This window comes from Coregonus clupeaformis, chromosome 36 (genome assembly GCF_020615455.1).
Source record: "Coregonus clupeaformis isolate EN_2021a chromosome 36, ASM2061545v1, whole genome shotgun sequence".
In the NCBI taxonomy this organism is placed as follows: Eukaryota; Metazoa; Chordata; class Actinopteri; order Salmoniformes; family Salmonidae; genus Coregonus; species Coregonus clupeaformis.
The window spans coordinates 27,498,100-27,522,562 of NC_059227.1; the positions used below are offsets into that span (position 1 = coordinate 27,498,100).

Sequence of the window (24,463 nt, forward strand, 5' to 3'; positions counted from 1 at the left end):
TTATGACGGTGCCACATTGAAAGTCACTGAGCTCTTCAGTAAGGCCATTCTACCGCCAAAGTTTGTCTATGGAGATTGCATGGCTGTGTGCTCAATGTTATTAACCAGCAGCGATTGTGGCTGAAATAGCCAAATCCACTAATTTGAAGGTGTGTCCACATACTTTTGTATACCTAGTGTATGTTACGTTGGTATGGTTAAATAAGACAGAAGGTTACAAAAAAGGGTGGTTGTTCAGTGTATAACGTGAATGTCTAGCAACCCAAAGGTTGTGTGTTCGACTCTCATCATGGAAAACTTCAGCATTTTAGCTAATTAGTAACTTTTAAACTACTTTTTAGCTACTTTGCAACTACTTAGCATGTTAGCTAACCCTTCCCCTAACCCTAACCATTTTAGCTAACCCTTCCAATAACCTTAACCTTAACTCTAACCTTAACCCTAACCTTCACCCTAACCCCTAGCCTAGCTAATTTTAGCCAGCTAGCTAAGGTTAGCACTAGCCATCTAGCTCCTAGTTAACGTTAGTCACAACATACGTTTGGCTAATTCATAACATATTGTACATTTTAACAAATTTGTAACATTGTACGTTTTGCAAATTCGTAACATTTCATACAAATTGTAATTCATAACATACAGTATCATATTAAATGGATGATGGACATCCGCAAATTAATACATACCACACGAAACGTAACATATCATACTAAATGGAGTGTTTCTGATTGCCATACAGAATAATACGCAAGGCTCTGAGACCAGGTTGGTCTTAGTCACTTTCAGCCCCCTCTGCACGTTCACACACCCATGCCCATAACTTGGCTATATACATGGGATACCAGTATCGAGTTGATTTGCAGGGGTACGATGTAATTGAGGTAGATACTGTATGTACATATACTGTAACTAGGGATAAAGTGACAGATAGTAAACAGTAGCAGCAGCGTGTGTGATTAGTCAAAAAAGTGTGTTTGTGTGTGTGTGTGTGTGTGTGTGTGTGTGTGTGTGTGTGTGTGTGTGTGTGTGTGTGTGTGTGTGTGTGTGTGTGTGTGTGTGTGTGTGTGTGTGTGTGTGTGTGTGTGTGTGTGTGTGTGTGTGTGTGTGGATGGCATGTAGCCTAACGGTTAAGAGCATTGGGCCAGTAACCAAAACGTTGCTGCTTCAAATCCCCAAGCCGAATAGGTGACAAATCTGTCGATGTGCCCTTGAGGAAAGCACTTACCTGTAAATGGCTTTGGATTAGCATCTGCTAAATGACCAAAAAAATTTAATAAATGTAATGTAGTGTGTGCCCACACAAAACAGAGAACGGGTGGGTCTGTTTTTTGTTCCATTTGAATGGTTTTCTCCACCACAGCTAGTGTTGATCCCCTTGCTCTCCCACACGTATTCCTCCGCCGGTTGGACACAGAGTCCCACTGCTGGCACTAAGATGGAAGGAAGGATTACAGAGGAGCTCTGCCTTCCCATACAGGCCCTAGCGCTGCACTCTCCACAACAGCACAACTCTCCAGAACATTGCAGCAAAAACCTACGCACTGGCTGTCGGCATCAAATAACTAATCCTTTTGGATGAACACCAGGCACCTCACAGATGCTCGCAGAGGAACAAACTGGGGAAAATGGGTCCCTTTAAGACGGAAAAATACATTGTGTCCTTTAGAATACAAGTTTTCTTCCACTGTTGGAGAGAGCGAGACGGTTGTTAATCTTGCTGATTATATTTGGTTCCATTGGCGTCCATATTTTCTCTCCAGTTTGGGGGATTCCCCCAAGAATACCCGGCAATGACATATCTCCTTTGAACAGCAATGATAAGGCTGATTAAATTTATTCTGATTAATGTAGAGTATCTTTGCGATCTGAATTTAAAAGTGAAATATGTTATCAGACATAGCCAGTGGTGAACACGTTTTTGACTAATACACGCGCATATGTGTGTTTGCATGCACAAACATGCACATGTATGTGTCAGTGTATCTCATTGTGTGTCAGTGTGTGTCAGAGTGTGTATGATACTGAGCTGGATGCACCCTCCCTCCCTTTCTTTCTGTGAAAGTGTGTGTAATGCAAGTGATGATAGCCGACAGTGTCCATATGGCAGCTCTAAGGAGCCATGACTGCTGCTATTGCTCTGCCAATGAAATATAGCTCTCTCTCTCTCTCTCTCTCTCTCTCTCTCTCTCTCTCTCTCTCTCTCTCTCTCTCTCTCTCTCTCTCTCTCTCTCTCTCTCTCTCTCTCTCTCTCTCTCTCTCTCTCTCTCTCAATCACTGACGCTAAGCCCCCAGCTTTACATGGCTGTTCTAGCAGTCAAACAACAACACTGAGTGAAACAACAAAACACAAAGTAATACTGTATGTGGCTGGATGTTTCCAGACATGTTACTGCAGAAAGACATCTATTGTGTATTTACAGTATTTGTACACTAACTTAGTAACCTTCAGACTCTTTTACATTTAATTGTTTAAAATTGTCCTCACATTAATCATCCTCCTCCCCGAGTGGCGGCCGGTGTCGTTTAAGATTAGGGTGGACGATTGTTTTGGGGGGGAGCATGGCCTTATTTCTACTACAGCATATTGGATGACTGCCATTCATATTCCATTCACCCAGCTCAATGTAACATTGATAGGTTTAGGCTACTAGATGATACTCCAATTTTCCCTATACCCATCATGAGGTTGCTACAACCTAGCCTACGAATTAAAGTTTACAACTTAGGTGCACAGGTCGAGAGAAATTTGAGTAATCAAGGTGACAGACAGTGACAAATTCAATACCACCTTGCACAATCTTGCCTGCATCTAGCTGATCTAGAGTATAATTATTCCAAACAGTTGCAAACGAGAGTTTCTATTGGACAAATTCAGGTATTTTCATCCCTGTTTCGTTCCGTTTGCTTCCGTTTAAGAAACGTTTTTCAACAGAATCAGCGGAATTTGTACACCAGATCACCCCCAAACACAGTTCACTTTCATAGCAGCCACATACAAACAGCATGATCACTTTGCTCGTTGTATAATTCCTTCTTGCATCTACATGCACTCCTCCTCTCATCTTTTCCCGTCGCTTGTGGACTTCATTGCACAACAAAAACAGCTGTCTGTGACCAGGTGAAAAAAACCTTGTGACACTTGGCATTCAAGCCAAAGAGTTCAATCTTGGTTTCATCAGACCACAGAATCTTATTTTTCATGGTCTGAGTCCTTTAGGTGCCTTTTGGCAAACTCCAAGCGGGCTGTCATGTGCCTTTTACTGAGGAATGGATTCCGTCTGGCCACTCTACCATAAAGGCTTGATTGATGGAGTGCTGCAGAGATGGTTGTCCTTCTGGAAGGCTGTCCGATCTCCACAGAGGAACTCGAGTGCTCTGACAGATTGACCATTGGGTTCTTGGTCAGCTCCCTGACCAAAGCCCTTCTCCCTCGATTGCTCAGTTTGGCCGGGCGGCCAGCTCTAGGAAGAGTCTTGGTGGTTCCAAACTTCTTCCATTTAAGAATGATGGAGGCCACTGTGTTCTTGGGGAACTTCAATGCTGCAGACATTTTTTGGTACCCTTCCCTAGATCTGTGCCTCGACACAATCCTATCTCGGAGCTCTACGGACAATTCCTTCAACCTCATGGCTTGGTTTTTGCTCTGACATGTACTGTCAACTGTGGGATCTTACATAGACAGGTGTGCACCTTTCCAAATCACGTCCGATCAATTGAATTTCCCACAGAAGGACTCCAATCAAGTTGAAGAAACATCTCAAGGAGGATCAATGGAAACAGGATGCACCTGAGCTCAATTTAGAGTATCATAGCATAGGGTCTGAATACTTATGTAAATAAGGTATTTCTGTTTTTGCTTTGTCATTATGGGGTATTATGTGCAGATTGATGAGGACATTTTTAATTTAATCAATTGTTGAATAAGGTTGTAACATAAAAAATTGTGGAAAAAGTCTCTCTCTCTCTCCCTCTCTTTTTCACTCTCTTTCTTGCTTCTCCTTCATTTTTGAAGAAATGTATTTAACTATTGTCTCTCTGTCTCTTTGAGTCAACTACTCACCACATTTTATGCACTTCAGTGCTAGCTAGCTGTAGCTTATGCTTTCAGTACTAGATTCATTCTCTGATCCTTTGGTTGGGTGGAAAACATGTCAAAACATGTCAAGATCTCTGATAGGTTGGAGGTCATCCTCTGGAAGTTGTCATAATTACTGTGTGTCTATGGAAGGGTATGAGAACCATGAGCCTCCTAGGTTTTATATTGAAGACAATGTACACAGAGGAGGACGGAAACTAGCTGTCCTCCGGCTACACCATGGTGCTACCCCAGAGAGTGCTATTGAGACTGCTGTAGACCTTCATTGCAAACCAGTGTGCTTTTCGTTTGGTAAACATGCATGGTCTGTGATTTGAGCCCAACTACTAGCAATCCCCTGAATTCAACACGATAAGAAAACATATTCAATAGGCTTTGAAATAGGATTGCAATCATCCCTAGCCTGTTACAGACATTCATTGTTATAGAGAATGGAGAAATGTATCTATATTCCCTGTGAGTGAGTGAAATTATCCAGCTCAATTATGTCCATGTAATAAATAATTTCTGCTTGTCAAGAGAGTTTTTCATATTTGCACACTCCGACGTGATACCCATTAACCTTCTGCTAGCACCTCATTCAGCTGGCTCCTCTAGTAGTTAATAACATAATGTTCTAAAAAACTAAAAACGAATAAAAAGAACATGAAAACACCAGTTGCTTTGTGCATATTGCTAAACCTGTTTCTTGAATTCTAAACATCAGAAATTTGAAATCTCTATTTTTGACCGTCATAATACCTCTTGTGGCAGTAACTTTACAAGTACTAATTAAATTTAGACTGAGAATAGTATCTAGTTATGGTAAAGGGTGAAAATAAATATAGCCAGACTATAACACAGTGTTAAGTACCTCAATGGACCGTAAAGGAATTCACTCTACAAATTAATTATTATCATCATGCCCTTAAGGAGATCACATATTATGGACACATTAGAAATAGTGGATATCTGGAGACCTAGTGAGATATTGTTAGATACATTTGTATTTTAAGAATAATGACTAAAGGATTTCACCCCAAATACAGTATAAATGTGTGAACGGTGTTAGTTATAATGTAGTGGCAACCCACTAACAGAGGGGGGCGGGACTAAACATTCCAGGGTGAAGGGGACTGAGAAAACGGGTTACAAAAAGCCTCCTAAAGGTGGGCGGAGCAAAGTGCCTTTGTGTGTCAAGGGGTATAAAACAGGAGTGTATGGGTTTTAGCGCCAGAGCTCTCCATGAATAAAAATACAGATCATTCTTGCTGGTTGTGGACCTTGAATCATTTATGATTAAAACCAGAGCCTTACAACCTCTGGTAATGATTCAAGCTTAGGTTGAATTAGAGATAGAAATTCTCATGTCCTTCGAGCCGGATCTTAAATACGTCTTTGTCGTTCTAAGGACACCGAAACCGTGCACGGGCGGGTGATTGCATCCGTGGAGAATATTCCTGGCCTTCGACGTTAAGGTTAGAAACAGGCCGGTGATTACTCTTATGAACGATAAAGACGTTAACGAGTTTGAAAAAGCATTTAAATCCAAACTGCAAGGAAAAGGTCGGTAATTTTTATTCATGGATTTTGGTGAAATGATTTGAACTTGTATAAGAATAGTAATTCTTGTGAAGGGCAGAGAATAGTTACCAAAATCTCAAAGGAAGTAATAATAATTATGATGGACGGAAGGAGGGTCCGTAATTGACCCTAGGTAAATAGCTATTACCAAAATAATCTAGTTAATATTGAGATTGTACGAGATACAGTCTTTACAATATAAACAGGAAGGGGGATTATTTTCGTTGTGTGCGATGGATACATTAAAAAGGTCAAAAGTCGCGTAAACAACTGGGGATTTGCTCTAACTCTGTCTGTTTCATGAAACTGGAGCAGTTACGACGTCTAGGTTACAAATAGTGTTAGCAAATGATCGTATAATGTTGTGTACGTGTGAGACTTGATGATCCATCGGAATACGTGATCATTGTCTCAAGGAGGGACTGAATTAGTCGCGTGAAAAAAAATTGTTTCATGAAACCAGAGTTAAAAAAAAAAAACTCTGGGTTACGGGTTAGATAATTTAAATGGTTAATTACAAAAGCAGATCATAACATTGGCTCAAGAGATGCACTAATAATAGCTCCTAGGAAAATAATTCTGGATTGAATTATTACTAAACGGGGGGATTTCTTATTTTTCCACCATGGGAAATAAATATTCTAAAGAGGTCCGAGAATTAACGGGGGATGAAAGATATATGTTAGGAGTAGATCGAAGAAATATGTTTTATGGATCCATTTGGGAGAAGAGGTATGGATTTATTGGGTATCTCGATGTGGAAAAGGTAAAAGTTATGATTAAGCAGATGCATGTAAACTGTGGAACGGATTTGAAAAAACAGCGAGGGGAGGGGCTAGAGACAGCGAGGGGTCTTTTTGAAGCGCGAAGGAGAGAGGAAGTGCTTTAACTGTAACAAAGAGGAATATTTGGCAAGGGAGTGTAAGGCCCCGTGTAAATACTGTAACAGAACAGGTCATAACCATCGTGACTAAATTCCCCACTCTAAATTCCAAGCATCTGCCTCTAACCCTAGGAAGCTCTTTGCCACCTTCTCCTCCCTGCTGAATCCTCCTCCCCCTCCCCCCCTCCTCCCTCTCTGTGGATGACTTCGTCAACCATTTTGAAAAGAAGGTTGACGACATCCGATCCTTGTTTGTTAAGTAAAATGACACTGCTGGTCCTGCTCACACTGCCCTACCCTATGCTTTGACTTCTTTCTCCCCTCTCTCTCCAGATAAAATCTTGCGACTTGTGACGGCCGGCCGCCCAACAACCTGCCCGCTTGACCCTATCCCCTCCTCTCTTCTCCAGACCATCTCCGGTGACCTTCTCCCTTACCTCACCTCGCTGATCAACTCATCCTTGACCGCTGGCTATGTCCCTTCCGTCTTCAAGAGAGCGAGAGTTGCACCCCTTCTCAAAAAACCCAACACTCGATCCCTCTGATGTCAACAACTACAGACCAGTATCCCTTCTTTCTTTTCTCTCCAAAACTATTGAGCGTGCCGTCTTTAGCCAACTCTCTTGCTATCTCTCTCAGAATGACCTTCTTGATCCAAACCAGTCAGGTTTCAAGACTGGTCATTCAACTGAGACTGCTCTTCTCTGTGTCACGGAGGCTCTCCGCACTGCTAAAGCTAACTCTCTCTCCTCTGCTCTTGTCCTTCTAGATCTGTCTGCTGCCTTTGATACTGTGAACCATCAGATCCTCCTCTCCACCCTCTCTGAGCTGGGCATCTCCGGCGCGGCTCACTCTTGGATTGCGTCCTACCTGACCGGTCGCTCCTACCAAGTGGCGTGGCGAGAAGCTGTCTCCGCACCACGTGCTCTCACCACTGGTGTCCCCAGGGCTCAGTTCTAGGCCCTCTCCTATTCTCGCTATACACCAAGTCACTTGGCTCTGTCATATCCTCACATGGCCTCTCCTATCATTGCTACGCAGACGACACACAACTAATCTTCTCCTTTCCCCCTTCTGATAACCAGGTGGCAAATCGTATCTCTGCATGTCTGGCAGACATATCAGTATGGATGACGGATCACCACCTCAAGCTGAACCTTGGCAAGACGGAGCTGCTCTTCCTCCCGGGGAAGGACTGCCCGTTCCATGATCTCGCCATCACGGTTGACAACTCCGTTGTGTCCTCCTCCCAGAGTGCGAAGAGCCTTGGCGTGACCCTGGACAACACCCTGTCGTTCTCCGCTAACATCAAGGCGGTGACCCGATCCTGTAGGTTCATGCTCTACAACATTCGGAGAGTACGACCTGCCTTACACAGGAAGCGGCACAGGTCCTAATCCAGGCACTTGTCATCTCCCGTCTGGATTACTGCAACTCGCTGTTGGCTGGGCTCCCTGCCTGTGCCATTAAACCCCTACAACTCATCCAGAATGCCGCAGCCCGTCTGGTGTTCAACCTTCCCAAGTTCTCTCACGTCACCCCGCTCCTCCGCACACTACACTGGCTTCCAGTTGAAGCTCGCATCTGCTACAAGACCATGGTGCTTGCCTACGGAGCTGTGAGGGGAACGGCACCTCCGTACCTTCAGGCTCTGATCAGTCCCTACACCCAAACAAGGGCATTGCGTTCATCTACCTCTGGACTGCTGGCCGCCCTACCTCTGCTGAAGCACAGTTCTCGCTCAGCCCAGTCAAATATGTTCGCTGCTCTGGCACCCCAATGGTGGAACAAGCTCCCTCACGACGCCAGGACAGCGGAGTCACTCACCACCTTCCGGAGACATTTGAAATCCCACCTCTTTAAGGAACACCTGGGATAGGATAAAAGTAATCCTTCTAACCCCCCCCAAAAAAAAATAATTAATAATAAAAAAAATAAAAATATTGTAAAGTGGTTATCCCACTGGCTATAAGGTGAATGCAGGATAAGAGCGTCTGCTAAATGACGTAAATGTAATGTAAATGTGACTGCAGGGGTAAAGGAAAGGGCAGTATCGGAGATAGGACAGTCTAATTTTTGGTTCAACGGGTAAAATGTTTGAAAAAATGATTCGTGTCAATTAAGAATTGGCTAAAAACACCACAAAGCGATTATTTGAGAGGTACCTATAAAATTCCAACGATATATACGTATGAACTTTTTTACCCAAACGTAGACGTACGTCATGAGTGAGAAAGTAGAGAATATTTACATTTGCATTTTTGGTCATTTGGCAGACGCTCTGGTCCGGAGCGACTTGCAGGAGCGGTGGGGGTTGGGTGCCTTGCTCGGGGGCACATCGGCAGATTTTTCGCCTGGTCGGCTCGGGAGTTGGAGCCGGCGACCTCTCGGTTGCTGACATGGTGCTCTTGGTTACTGGGCTACCAGCCGGCCGATATGAGTTTAAGGTTGTGCCGTTGTTTGATTAGGTGATACGGTTATGTGATAAGGTTTAATGGGTAATCGGACCATAACTAAAGTGGTTATAGAAGTAATGTATAAATAGTAGAGAGCCAATAGAGGGTTCCATTGAACTATTATGGTTTGTTGGGCATTTGAATGGCATAAGGTGAAATCTGTGTGTATGAGGGAATTCAACGGCTGGTATGAATGATAACCGGATACTACTTAGTATTTGGTTGGTTAATGCTGAATGGAACATTTGAGGCGTGGTTTGGGGGTAACTAGGAAGACACACTTATTCAATGGTAAATGGGTGTAGGGAGAGAGAGTTTTTACGTGTATTAAAAGTTGCATTATATAGCTTTAGTAGTATTCTAGATAGGTCTATGAAAATATGTTACAAGTACGAATGACATTATTTCCTAAGAAGGAAGATTTGTAGGGAAGGTCCCCGCGCCTCCCCCATAATGTAGGAAGGAGCAGGAGAGGGGGGGAGAGGTGAGAGACAGTACATAGTTCAGATGGTAGGAATGTCATTAAGTGTATGCTTATCAACAATATCAAGTATTTGTTTTATTGATTGGGGCCGAATCAGAGAGAACAGTTGAAGAAATTGGATAGCTGTGAGGGTTGAGTTGAGGACAAGGAGAATGATTTGTGGCTCTGGTTGGCGGGAAAAAGTGGAGACAGTCAAGCGATTTGGATTGAGCTAGAAAGTTTCAAGTGGAGGTCTGGAGACTTTACTGAGAGGAAGTGCTTTGATGAATTAAAATGGTTATTACTTTATTGTATAGGTTGAGTAACACCAGTGGTGGATGAGAATAAATGGTGGATTCTAAAAAAAATAATTTAGTTTCGTTACGTGAACAATGGGATATCGTTTTCACTATTAGGATGATGGATTGAAAAAACATTGGTTATAAGTATGAAGTTAAAGGTAAAAATAACTGAATTGTGTAATGGAAGGGGAGAGAGATCTTCCTAGGGGGTTGATCAAATAATTGATAATGGATCATTTGAGATGAGATCAAATGTAGCAGATTTAGGGTAATCAATTAAATAATCATTGTATACTCTAGGAATTTTGAGTGGTTTTATGGATTAGTTATGAGGAATTAGATTGATACCAACATTATTGATGGGTTAGGACTGGGGATATCTGTATCATGTTTTGTGTGTACTACCATCTTTAGATTACTGATGGTAATTGAAGGTTAACAAAATGTATAACCAGGAGAAAGAGATTAGCTTATCTCATTGGAATGTTGCTAAGGGTGAGGGGGAGCAGAAGTGAAGTTAGGCAGTATTTAGGTCATAAAAGTGAGCTACCAAATTAAGTTGAGCCTGGCTATCTTTGATTGTTGTTTTCAATTGGGTTTTTCAAATAAAAAAACAACACACCCAGCATGATGTTTATAAAGGGTTGTTATGTTGAATTTAGGGGATTTTCAACAGTTCATAGGTGGTGTTTACTATGCTGTGGGATGGAACGGTTTGTTGGGTGATATTTGAAATTAAAATTAATGCAATGAGCTGCAGTAATCAGAGGAATGTACAATCTAAGGTGAAACAGCTATTGCCTAGATCATTGATTTAGCAATAGGATCAGGAAGATAGGGACTAGGAAAAAAAATTTTTTTGATGAAGAATGATGAGCTTTTTGGTAATGATAGACTGCTGCAAAGCTTGGGTACTCCATTATGTACTGCATACGGGAAATTAAGTTATCTTATCTATGGGAAGGTAATGGCAGCCCATGGTAAAATAATTTGGAACTCTAAGGAGGAAGAACAGTTTATGTTGTTGCTCTCTTCCCAAACAGTCTTAGCTTTTCATACATATATCAGGGATGTTACCAAAATGGTAGAGAGTAAAGAGGGATATGACATTGGTCGTGATTTAAAGATGGTGAGTTATTTTTTTTGGTGGGCTATTAGATATAACTGGGTTAATCACGAACATAGAGGTTTTTATTCTTTGTTGCTAGGCAGAAGACTTAGGTGACCTAGGGTCGAAGTGCTTGCTCTTACTTCAATCCATGGCTGTCTTTTGTCTCTCTTCAAACATTGTGAAGGGAGCGGCACCAGGATTAAGCAGAGTTCAGGCTAAAACCTGTCTCTCCTTTGCTATCTTCTTGATTGATTACAGCAAGAGGGGGGGTTGTGTTAGGTTTGAAATATTTAAATATGGACTTGTCATGTCCAACAATCAGTCTTCAGGTCAAGCCCGGGAGAGCCGGGGTAGAACAGAGTTTGAACTAAACATAAGTGTTTTTACAAGATAAGAGATTGATTGATTGGATTACTAATTGATTCTGAACTGAATAAAAGTTGAATTTAGCCACCATAAAAGACAAAGGAAGTGGGAGGAGCAATAAAGAGGCAAAAGACAGTCTCAAAAATGAAAGGCATGGCAATTGGTTGATAAATTACCTAAGTGATTGTTTAGGTAGGTGGTAATATTGACACATGAGCAGAACTATGTGTCAAGAGGGGGGAAGAGGCTAATGGTAGGATTAAATAATATACGAAGGAGAGGACAAAATATTTAAAAAAAAAGAAAGAAAACATTTTTTTAGATACAGTCTAGAAAGAGAATGCAGTCAGAAAGCGTTAGATTAATCTGAACATATGTGAAGATAGTTTATTAACCACACCCGTATGTCAGAGGTTTTGTGCCCCACAGGTGAACTAAAGGAGAAGGTGACCCACTCTATCTAACCAGGTGACTGGTGAGCATCCCTAAAGAAGGAAAACTGGAAGCAGGCCTGTTGGTAAGGGCCCTATCAGGTTATATTGGTCACTGCCTTGGCCATTAGAATAGCAGAGAGAGTAACCTGGGTCCATGTTACCCACTGCAAGAGGTAAGACCACGTACAAGCACCACTGAAACACACACAGAGTTGTAGAGCAGAACTGAACCAATAAGGTCCGGGGATCACCTCTGTTAACGAAGATCTCCTACCCCGACCTATCATCACAGTAGTGTGTTCTTAGGGTGTGAGTATGGGGTGGTACCAAGCAGAAGGACTAAAGGCAGGAGAGGGTTGGTGGTTTTTGGGAATATGGGTGACCCTGAGCTGCATCATAGTCTCGGCAATAGTCTGGGTATGTCAAGATCCACCACCACCTCGCACCAATTACGCTATGGCCTTACCATTATTAAGAAATAAAAGGGAAGCGACCCGACATACTGACCGTCAAGGACGAGTGATCTACAAAATAAGAGTCAGAGAAGGGTGGGGAGTAACATTCAAAATTAGGATTAGGGATTTTATCAGGACGGATAAGCAAGCAACGTGGGATTATAAGATCCCATTGAATTTATGTTCAGCTCCCTTGGCGGATTGTTCCTGGGTTCAGGTATTTAGAGATACTGGGGGACGGAGATATGAGACGGGGGGGGGGCTGGACGTCCAGATGGAGGATAAGAAGGTATAACGACATCCCCACGGAGATGGTAGTAACAATAGTAAAGGTCACTAAAGAGGACATGAAAAGAACTTACTGGGCTTGCGCGGATGAATACGGATGGGATACTTGTCTAAGATTACATTTGATGGAGTCAAAAGATATGGAGGGCACAGGTACTGTCATTAATCCATTAATAGCAATAGACCGAGTAGATCAGTCAAGGGATGACGGAGTCAATTTGACTAACCCGTCCACTATGAAAGATTTTCTCCTCCAAGAATGGAACCAAGGGGAAGTGGAGGGGGTCCCTGATGAGAATCTCTGGTTAAAGTGGATGAAGTACACCGCTAGGGCCTTGGGGAGACCAATTGTTATGTATGCTCCATTGTGCGACCGACAATGTTGACCGCCCCAATGCCAAAGGCAATGTTTCCCTGTGTATTAGACCTGGGGTCCAATCAAAAAGAGCCCAATTGCACAGGGATTGGGCTGGCAAAGTTGACATACTCGGCCAGCCCACCTAGATTCACTTTAACTCCTGGCGAATACCAGTGTTACAGACATAGAAATGGCACCCGTAACTTGGGTGATTTTGATGGCTGTAAGGAGATAATTAATGTGACTGATTTAGATAAGGAAGGGAGAGGAAAAATTAGGAACCTTACCATCCCTCTGACTGATGTGTGGTGGGCATGTACTAACAAAGGGAGCATTCGACAGACATTACCAGAAGGATGGGTGGGTACTTGTGCACCAGTATTGTTGGTCCAAACCTGTAAGAATTAGTCATCAAAGACCAGTGACAGGAAGAATAATCAGGAGGAGGAGAAATATAGGTCAGGAAAGAAATAGCCCAATTTGGATAGATGGTATAGGCATCCCCAGGGGTGTTCCAGACGAATACAAAGCTATTAATCAAATATGGGAGGGTTTTACCACAACATTTTTCTGGTGGGTGACAATAAACAAAAATGTGGATTGGATAAATTATATCTATTACAACCAACAACGATTTATTGACCAGACTAGAGATGCAGTAAAGGGGAACTCCGAGCGATTATCCGCCATCCCGCTCATAACTTAGTAGAGGTTGGTTCTAGATCAGGCAGAAAGGGCCGGTGTCTATAGAATGATAAGCCATTGTTGCACATTTATCCCTAACAACACCACACTGGATGGGACAGTCACCAGAGCTCTTACAGAATTAACTGCACTAAGTGAAGAATGAACTGAGAACTCAGAAGTTAGTACATCGTGGATAGGGTGGTTTGATGAAATGTTTGGTACATGGAAAACCATAGCAGCCACCATCTTAGGAGCGGTCAGTGTTTGTATGGGTATTCTTGTATTATGTGGTTGTTGTCTTGTTCCCTGTGTCCGAGGATTGGTGAGTCAGGCGTTGGTGAAATGCAGTATCTAAACAATGATGAGAGATGGACTGACTCGGACTCTGACCAGGGGAATGTGAAAAACGATCCTCCAGGCTTGGTGGATGACGAGGATTTGGACCCTGAAAGACCGCAATTGGATGAAATGTTTATTAGTTCTGACGTGATCTCTGAGATTAATCATGCTTGTAAAATACATTTATCCTGAATGTGAAGACATTTAGTCAAAGGGGTGGATTGTTAGATTAATTTGTATTTTAAGAATAATGACTAAAGCATTTCACCCCAAATACAGTATAAATGTGTGAACGGTGTTAGTTATAATGTAGTGGCAACCCACTAACAGAGGGGGGCGGGACTAAACATTCCAGGGTGAAGGGGACTGAGAAAACGGGTTACAAAAAGCCTCCTAAAGGTGGGCGGCGCAAAGTGCCTTTGTGTGTCAATGGGTATAAAACAGGAGTGTATGGGTTTTGGCGCCAGAGCTCTCCATGAATAAAAATACAGATCATTCTTGCTGGTTGTGGACCTTGAATCATTTATGATTAAAACCAGAGCCTTACAACCTCTGGTAATGATTCAAGCTTAGGTTGAATTAGAGATAGAAATTCTCATGACAGATATACATGAAGGAGACTTAATCAAGCTAGTCGTCTTGACTACTTTCTTGTCTCTTTCTCTCTTGCATCCTTAGGGTAAAAAAGTATTGATAGGAGACAGAATGCGATCGGATTTAATTGGCCTTCACATAACTCTTACAGAATTTCCACGTGGACGGGATATTGGATATTTTATCAAAGTCTACTGGAGGACAATTTATTCTTAACTAAGACGAAAATAATTTGGAACTGAATGTATCCAGTACAATATAGGTTCAGCAAATCCCCTTATTGTTTGGGATACCTTTAAATGTACCTTCAGAGGACATTAAATTCAACATTCATCAGCAAAAAAAAGCATTTGTTGTCTAAAGAGACAATACTAACAAGAGAGATACAGGAACTAATAGTACATGTAGATAGCAATAAAAAAAAAACGGTACTAAAGAGATACAAAACAAGTTAGAGGAAAACCAAAAAGAGCTGGAAGAACTTATTCAAGAATGATCTAATGTAATCTATTACAAAAATAAAGCAAACTGGATGGAATATGGAGAAAAATGCACCAAAGTCTTCCTGAATCTCCAACACAGGAACGCTACCAAAAATAATTTGCAGAAACTCGTTACTAAAGACAGAGTCATCCATGATTCTCCAAATTATATTTTAAAAGAGAGAGCTAAATATTTTTAAGTAGATGTTTTTTATATACTCAAAGCTCCATTATTAGCTTGTTTTAATTTTTTTAATTTAATTTTTTTATTTTATTTCACCTTTATTTAACCAGGTAAACCAGTTGAGAACAAGTTCTCATTTACAACTGCGACCTGGCCAAGATAAAGCAAAGCAGTGCGATAAAAACAACAACACAGAGTTACATATGGGGTAAAACAAAACAAAGTCAAAAATACAACAGAAATACAATTAATATACAGTGTGGAAATTTAGCAAGTTATGGAGGTAAGGCAATAAAATAGGCTATAGTGCAAAATAATTACAATTTAGTATTAACACTGGAATGATGTGCAAGAGATGATGTGCAAATAGAGATACTGGGGTACTAATGAGCAAAATAAATAACAATATAGGGATGAGGTAGTTGGGCGGGCTAATTTCAGATGGGCTGTGTACAGGTGCAGTGATCGGTAAGGTGCTCTGACAACTGATGCTTAAAGTTAGTGAGGGAGATAAGTGTCTCCAGCTTCAGAGATTTTTGCAATTTGTTCCAGTCATTGGCAGCAGAGAACTGGAAGGAATTGCGGCCAAAGGAGGTGTTGGCTTTGGGGATGACCAGTGAGATATACCCGCTGGAGCGCAGACTACGGGTGGGTGTTGCTATGGTGACCAATGAGCTAATATAAGGCGGGGATTTGCCTAGCAGTGATTTATAGATGGCCTGGAGCCAGTGGGTTTGGCGACGAATATGTAGTGAGGACCAGCCAACAAGAGCGTACAGGTCACAGTGGTGGGTATTATATGGGGCTTTGGAGACAAAACGGATGGCACTGTGATAGACAACATCCAATTTGCTGAGTAGAGTGTTGGAGGCTATTTTGTAAATGACATCGCCGAAGTCAAGGATCGGTAGGATAGTCAGTTTTACGAGGGCATGTTTGGCAGCATGAGTGAAGGAGGCTTTGTTGCGAAATAGGAAACCGATTCTAGATTTAACTTTGGATTTAATTACTCCTATATAAATGGTAGTCTGTCAGGTACTCAGCAGGAAGGTCTGATTTCACTATTACTAAAACAAGACCCAGATGACAAATATAAAGATCCAGTCCATCTAAAAATAATAATACTTAAATGTTGTGATGCAAAAATTCTAGCGAAATGCATAGCACTCAGAATTAAAACGGTTTTACCAGGCATTGTTCATTCTGATCAGACAGATTTTTTACATGGACGATACTTTGGAGACAATATACGACAACTACTAGAAATAATAGAACAACATGAAACATCTAAGAAGCCAAGCCTGGTATTCATAGCAGATTTTGAAAAGGCCTTTGATAAAGTAAGACTCGATTTTATATATAAATGCCTGGATTGTTTATAATTTCGGTGAGTCTCTTATTCAATGTGTAAAAGTAATGTATAGCAATCCCAGATTTAAAATAGTAAATAGCGGCTACTTCTCAGAGAGTTTTGATCTGTCAAGAGGAGTGTCCGCTGTCACCATCTCTTGTTCATTATGGCCATCGAAATGTTAGCTATTAAAATCAGATCAAATAACAACGTTAGAAGATTAGAAAGCCAAGGCTTAAAAACAAAGGTGTCCATGTATGCCTATGACTCAAGTTGTATAGGGCAGCAGGTAGCTTAGTGGTTAAGAGCGTTGTGCCAGTAACCGAAAGGTCGCTGTTTCTAATCCCCGAGCCGACTAGGTGAAAAATCTGCCGATGTGCCCTTGAGTAAGGCACTTAACCCTAATTGCTCCTGTAAGTCGCTCTGGATAAGAGCGTCTGCTAAATGACTAAAATGTAAATGTATATTAAGTCCCCAAGTGAGATCCCTGCAATGTCTCATTGAAGATCTAGATAACTTTTCTGGCCTCTCTGGACTAAAACCTAATTATGATAAGTGTACCAACTTATCTTATACTTGTGCAGATCATTTTACAAATGTACTTTTAACATGGCACACCTGTTAATTAAAATGTATTCCAGGTGACTACCTCATGAAGCTGGTTGAGAGAATGCCAAGAGTGTGCAAAGCTGTCATCAAGGCAAAGGGTGGCTATTTGAAGAATTTTGTTTTGTTTAACACTTTTTTGATTACTACATGATTCCATATGTGTAATTTCATAGTTATGATGTCTTCACTATTATTCTACAATGTAGAAAATAGTAAAAAATAAAGAAAAACCCTTGAATGAGTAGATGTGTCCAAACTTTGACTGGAGAGCCATTTGAACGCAAACTTTATTTTTAATCAAAATGCGTTTTTTGGCAGAAATGCATTCTGGAACATGTGAACTTTCATGTGCCTTAATAACAAACTTGTATGCCATCTGTAAATATGAATACAATTGTTAAATTATGAGCCTAGTTTGTTTAGCCACGGAAAAAGACACCAACATTCCTGCTAGCCATGATTGGCTGAGATAATGAGTGGGCTGGACATGCCGAGAGATGAGTTCGGATTGGTCTGCCATGTAGCAGTGGAATTAGAGTATGATAGCTAAGGAGATGGAGAAAATTCTGGCGTTTTAATGCAAATACGCAGAAGAGAACACACAGAAGGCTGTTGTATAAAACACCTGTCTCTGGATTACACCTTCAAACTAAGGGGAACCATGGCATCCGTGACAGAGAAGGTGAAGTGTATATCCATGTATATGGGTAAGATAGTCTAGCTAGCTACATTTTCAGATAGTACACGTTTCTAATTTAATAAGAAAGTCGTTTTCATGTCTAAACAAAAATCTCCACTATGGAAGTAACCATTTCAATAGAATGTTCATTATGTTACTGCGACAACTGTCGATAGACGTAGCTGGTAAATTCGCTCTGGCTATCTACTCCGATTTCAGAGCACTCTCGTCTGAGTGTGCCTGAGGGCACAATACCAGACACATTTATGAATGCTCAACACTCGTTGAATATGGCCGGTGTCAGTAAACGTTGGCAAAAAAACGTAATTCAATTGTTGCCAGCAGCACAGTTGCAGTCACCAACGCTCTGGATGACATAAAAACTGCCTAACCAGCTCTGCTAGGGCGAGTAAAATGGTCAGAGTGAGCTGTTCTCTCATTTGTGTCTGGAAGTAGCTAGCAAGCTAGCCAATGTTAGCCAGTTAGCTTGGGTGCTTGACTGTTGTTGTTAGGTCAGAACGCTTGATTCAACCCTACTCCTCGGCCAGAGCGTCCAGTGTGCACTCTGAACGCTCCGAGAGCGAAATGCTCTGAATTTTCGAACGGACAATCTGACAACGCTCTGAGTTTACGAATGCCCAGAAAACACTCTGGCACTCCAGATTAAATTAATGAACACACCCGTAGTATAAACCAGCCTTTAGTCTTGAAATCTTTGGTTGTTTAGTACATGGCCTCACATGTGAATCCTTAAAGAGATGGTGTGAATGATGCTAAATGGGTGTAGACAAAGAAGAGCTCTCCAGTATGTGTACCATAACATTCAAGGGCCATTTTCTCAAAAGTGATTTTACAAGTTTATCAACTTTCAAAGCAAATTACTTTCCCATTGGTCCTCAACTGTAGTGTATGATATACCATTTTCTAAGTCTCTACTTTTATCCAATGTAAAAAACACAATTTCAAATGTTGCTACATAAGATCCGGTCGGTGACAAATGTGCTGGTTGATAAAATATCTGTATTTATGGAAAAGATGTTTGAAAAGTTTTTATTTTTATTTTTATGATATTGTAAATTGGAATGGAAGAGTTATGTCTTTCATGGAGCTATCGGAATTGTATGGGAAGGTCTGCTCAATCCAACAGTACAACCAACTGATTACAGCATTACCCCAAAAATAGAGAAGGCAGGTGGCAGCGGGAGGAGGTAGGGAACTGGTCTGTCTGCCCAATATAAAGAATCAAAACCGGCAGAGGAACAAAAATAGCATTTGTGCTCAGTCCCCTCCTGTACTCCATGTTCACCCATGACTGCATGGCCAGGCACGACTCCAACACCATCATTAAGTTTGCCGACGACACAACAGTGGTAGGCCTGATCACCGACAATGATGAGACAGCCTATAGGGAGGATGTCAGAGACCTGGCCGTGTGGTGCCAGGATAACAACCTCCCCCTCAATGTGATCAAGACAAAGGAGATGATTGTGGACTACAGGAAAAAAAAGAGGACTGAGCACGCCCCCATTCTCATCGACGGGGTTGTAGTGAAACAGGTTGAGAGCTTCAAGTTCCTTGGTGTCCACATCACCAACAAACTATCATGGTCCAAACACACCAAGACAGTCATGAAGAAGGCACAACAAAGCCTATTCACCCTCAGGAGACTGAAAAGATTTGGCATGGGTCCTCAGATCCTCAAAAAGTTATACAGCTGCACCATCGAGAGCATCCTGACTGGTTGCATCACCGCCTGGTATGGCAACTGCTCGGCCTCCGACTGCAAGGCACTACAGAGGGTAGTGCGTACGGCCCAGTACATCACTGGGGCCAAGCTTCCTGCCATCCAGGACCTCAAGTGTCAGAGGAAGGCCCTAAAAATTATCAAAGACTCCAGCCACCCTAGTCATAGACTGTTCTCTCTGCTACCGCACGGCAAGCGGTACCGGAGCGCCAAGTCTAGGTCCAAACCCAACCCTGTAGTAATGAATACTCAGGGAAGAAAATATGGAGATTCACTCGCAGCACGCGGCAGATGTTTATTTCGCCTTCGCAGAAGGCAGGAATCGTGGTCACAGGCAGGCAATGATCATACACAGGTAGGCAAACAGGCAGGTGAAACAAAACTAGGACTGAAGGCTAAAACTGGTTCTCACAAACGAGCTAGCAAAAGGCTTAGTAGAGTCAAAACGAACAATACCTCACAAGGCACAAACAGAAAGAACTGAACTAAATAAGGAGCTGATGAGACCAGGTGAGTAACTAACACAGGTGAAATCAATGAACAAAAATGAAAGACAGGGCTACGTTCAAGAACACAAAGAAACAGGGCTACGCACAAGAACACAAGGTGAACTAAGAAAACAAATACAGAACCTTACATCTGTACAGTACATTTCAGTCTAAAAGCAAATAGCCAGAAATCCTACAATCTGTGCACGTAAATAGATATCATGTACATTATATGGTGTTTTAGTTTTAGGGTAATCACTTTTCCCCTCTGAAAAATCTTTTGAAGCAATCATTAACAATTTTATTTTAAAGGGACAGGGGAGGTTTTATTGGAATGAGTTGTGGATTGCTTTAACAGGAGAGGATTTTCTGCAGGAGAGGATTTTATGTACTTAACTTTCTCAGTCCCTGCCCTTCTCTCTGGCTCCTCAAAGAGCCAGAGAAACCACTGAAGCAGAGTGTGTCAATATTAGAAATGCCCATGAAATTCTACGGATTCATCCGTGTACTGTATATAATTTCATGGATATAGAGGGATTCTACCATCCTTCATCTCCTCTCTCCACCCTGCCCTGCCCGACTCAGATTAAGATGACATATCACCTTTCACGGGCGACAAGACAGGTGTAATAAAACAAGACCGAAACATGGATCCTCCCATACAGCATGGTCCACTACATTGTTTTTACCCCCATCATTGATTGATTGATTTGGTCTGTATGCAAAACAAAGGACACAGCTGGGCATTGTTGGCTTTAGGCTATAGAAGATAAAAAATGGCTGCCGTTGAGAATACCCCATATACTGCCCCTCTGTTACCTCTCATTATTAAACGTAACAGTATCCCCATTCACATCCAGAGATCGAATTTTATCATCCTCTCCATCCAGAGGAAGCATTACTGAGCAACATAAAGCAGGGCTACCTGTGGTGGCTGGGTCAGAGAGGTGGGGGATGCGCCTCCTTCTCACACCATGGTTCTTGGCAACTCCAGCTGTGTTCACAACAGAAGCCAGCAAACAGCCCATTTCAAAAACAGAGAAAAAGCATTTCTGTCGAAAAGATACAGCAAAATAGTATTTTTTACTCAAGCAATAAGACTTTTCCTTTACTTTGGTAAAGTAACAATAATTGAACAACTTTGATTCAGCAGCACCAGATGTTACTTTAAAGTTTAGGGTAACGAAATGAGGTCTTGAGATTGAGATTCCTCCTGCTGTTTTCTATTTACTTGAAGAGATAAAAGTGCATAATTAAAATAATTTGAGTTCATGTTTTTCTGTGGAAATGAAACAAATCGTTCTGGCAAGGCATATGCAGTAGGGAGGGACACAATACTTTTGAAGACCTCTGGCTTTGTAGCTGGCTAGCAAGGCAAGAGGCATGTTTAAATCTTCAACATATTTCCCTAGGTGGTGGGCCATACATAGCAAGCTATCTGCTTTAGTTTTCGAGATGATCAATCTCTGTCTAGGGAGGAGCTGGTTTTTACATATTGTGTATATTTATTTATTCTGAACACATTTCCGTTTGTTGGCAATATAAATTCCAGCCATTTTTTCAAAATGCATACTTTAATGTTCACTAGCTGGACAGGCAAACGCAGCCGAGTACTAAACTGAAAACCAATCAAAAGTTGTGTACTATCCATGGTACTATCTCTGCTGATCACGTTGCCAATCATGTTATCTAGACAGCTGTCAGATCTCCGTCTGACAAACTGCTATCAGGTAAAGTCTTTTAATTATTTATAATCAAACTATTTAGTTATAGAAACATGATACCATCAATGCAAGCTGTAAAATGACTCCCAACTTAGAACACAGCAACCTTAGTAATTTAGCTAGCGCGCTAGTTAGCTAGCTAGTTACAACAAGTAGATCTGGAGCAGATAGCTTTATCACTAGCTAGCATGTCATTCCGTGACAAGGAGCGTTTTAGATATCGGTTTATTCCAAGTAATTATTGAAGTCTACAAAAATCTATAGGACAAGTAGTCTAAATCTAATACAGTCATCAGGGCAGAACCCACTAATTTCATTCATACTGAAAAATAAAAAATGCCACATTATCCCTGTTAATAGTTGGAGTAGGATGCTTGCAGAACACCCTGTCTCAGACTGTCAGGATGTTCATTTTCTAGCTCACAAACTACATTCCTTTTCTGTGATTATTTATTTTATTCATTCTTGCTCTCACTTTTGTCTCACATTATCTATTCAGCTCTCCTGTGTCCTGCTCCCAGAGATAAAATAAGTGCTATTCACCAATCATGGGCTGATTCACTCACCTGTGAGGAGAACCATCCTACTGCAGTTTGAACTAGCCCTGCCGTCAGTTTTTAGACATTGGGACCACATGCATTTGCCTGTTGTCTTTTCTTTGTTGGTTTTGTCTTACACAGTGTAGTGCATTTTAGAGTTGAAGAAACACCAATTACAGATACACTTGCTTTTTTTAGCATCTCGAAGACTAAATTCAATGTAGAATCAGTTAAACAGGTGATAAACAGACTATTTTACTATTGTAACAAGCAGTGGGGATTATTCTATTGTCCCCATCAAGAGCCTTTTGCCATTGATGATAGAGTTCTCGTCTCTGGACCACACAAGCTTTAGATTTCATTCTGCTAAGGGACTTGTCTCTCTCTACATCGGTCAGCTACATTGGTGACTAGGGTGGGATCCTTTCGATACACCCATGGGGCCTGGGCACACAAATTCTCCTAGAGAGAAGGGGGAATACTGAAGCATGCGTTGATGACAGTTGTACAGTCTCTATCAGAGGCCCAGGCTTTTGGCATAGATTAGAGATCAGAGATGGGCAACTGGTGCCCCCCCTTTGAAGGCCCTCAGATCAATATCTCCAAAATATAGGTATTTTATTTTTTGGAACTCAGTCGGGATCTCAACTTACTGTTGCGAGTTAGAATAGTAGAATACTATAAGTGCAATTTTTCTCTTGTTATGTCAGTCAATTAGCCCATGTCATTTTTTAGATTGCTAAGTTAATTTAGTGGCCAGCATGTTATCATGGTGGAATTACCGGCCGGGGGGCCCCAATTAATTCAGTTAGTCAGTCTCACTCAGATATCATATTCAAAACTGCAAACATTTCTCTACACCCCATGGCAAAATGTTTAGAATTGCACAAAATTTACTCTAAAACAAATTATCTCTGCTGTCAAAAGGGGGGTCACTAAAATGTTTTGCTCGCAATGTGTGCGTGTTTGTAGGGGGGTATGAATGTGGGTACGCAGGCCCGCGAGCAACTGCGGCCCCTCATGATGACTTCTGTTTTTTTGATGCCCGTCCATGGCATTGATGGTAAAGCTCTCATTTCTGGACTGCAACATTGTAAGATTGTGCCCTCCACGACACTTGCTATACATTGATTGGTAAGTTAAACTATATTTAGATACTTCAAATACTGCCTGAGACACCTTTGCTATTTGTCTCCGTGAAACACTATTTGTGATGGTGTTCTTTGTTGGAATGTAAATGCATGAAATGTACATTATGGAAAACATGTCTCACACTCAGTCATAGTTAGTAGAATAATGGATTGACAAGATTTTGGCACCGTCAACTTTTAGAAGGTTAGTAGAAAAGTTAATACACTAAATATACTCACATTCACTGAACATTTAGTATTTTAAACTCAAACATTAATTTCCCTACTGCTGTTTCTATAATCCTACAGGGTCTTTATCATTCTCAATACCTTATATTCCAATGCATCCAACATTATGCATGACCGCCATGGTATTGGGCAGCTGCTATTTGAGACAATATATGGTTTAGAAATCAAGCTCTGGTTATCTTATTGAAGAGCACATTGTACAACTGTTTTTAGATTAGATTGGATTGCAAGGTATGCTATAAGTACAAGCTATGCCATATGTATTGGCTAATATGCACATGCAGCTGTCGTTTTTTAAACCTCCATTCTAACATACATGACACACACACCTTTCTATCTACATGCTTTTATTTGGGTTTCAATGCAAAGTATATGATTGAATGTTTATTTAAGCCTGCAGCTACTTCCTTGAAATGAGACATATAATCATGCCAAAACATGATAAAAAATTTGAATTCACTGACAGAGAAATTAAACACAAATGTACATTTACAGTAGCTGGCTAGGCTAGTCAAACTCTAACATTGGCTAGCTTTCAATAAATTGGCTAAATGGTCAACAGAGTTACTAATTCATGAAATCAAGACAATTCGTATTGCATGCTGGATATTTCAAATGACCTCAAAAACAGATATCTTATTTCTAGCTGCAGTATATCTGTTCCTCTTCATCAGACAGCAGCTCGCATTTTCACAAGAGGCTGTGTTTACATCATAGATGGAAGCAGGCCATTGGCTGAAATATACTTTTTATGAGAAAATGTGCAATAATTGAATGTGCCTACAAACATCATAAGAATGTTTTACTGTCATATACAAAAAATGATCTCCTCTTTCGACAGAGAACGATCACCTTCACGTTTTTCGGAGGCTGCAGGAGGGCCCTGGCT

General features: G+C 41.3%; 1 protein-coding gene across 2 annotated transcripts in view; it reads right to left on the reverse strand.

Annotated features, from left to right (window-relative positions):
- LOC121552696 (leucine-rich repeat and fibronectin type-III domain-containing protein 2) overlaps positions 1-24,463 on the reverse strand; it is a 157,984-nt gene that overhangs the window by 44,047 nt on the left and 89,474 nt on the right. The window lies entirely within an intron of this gene.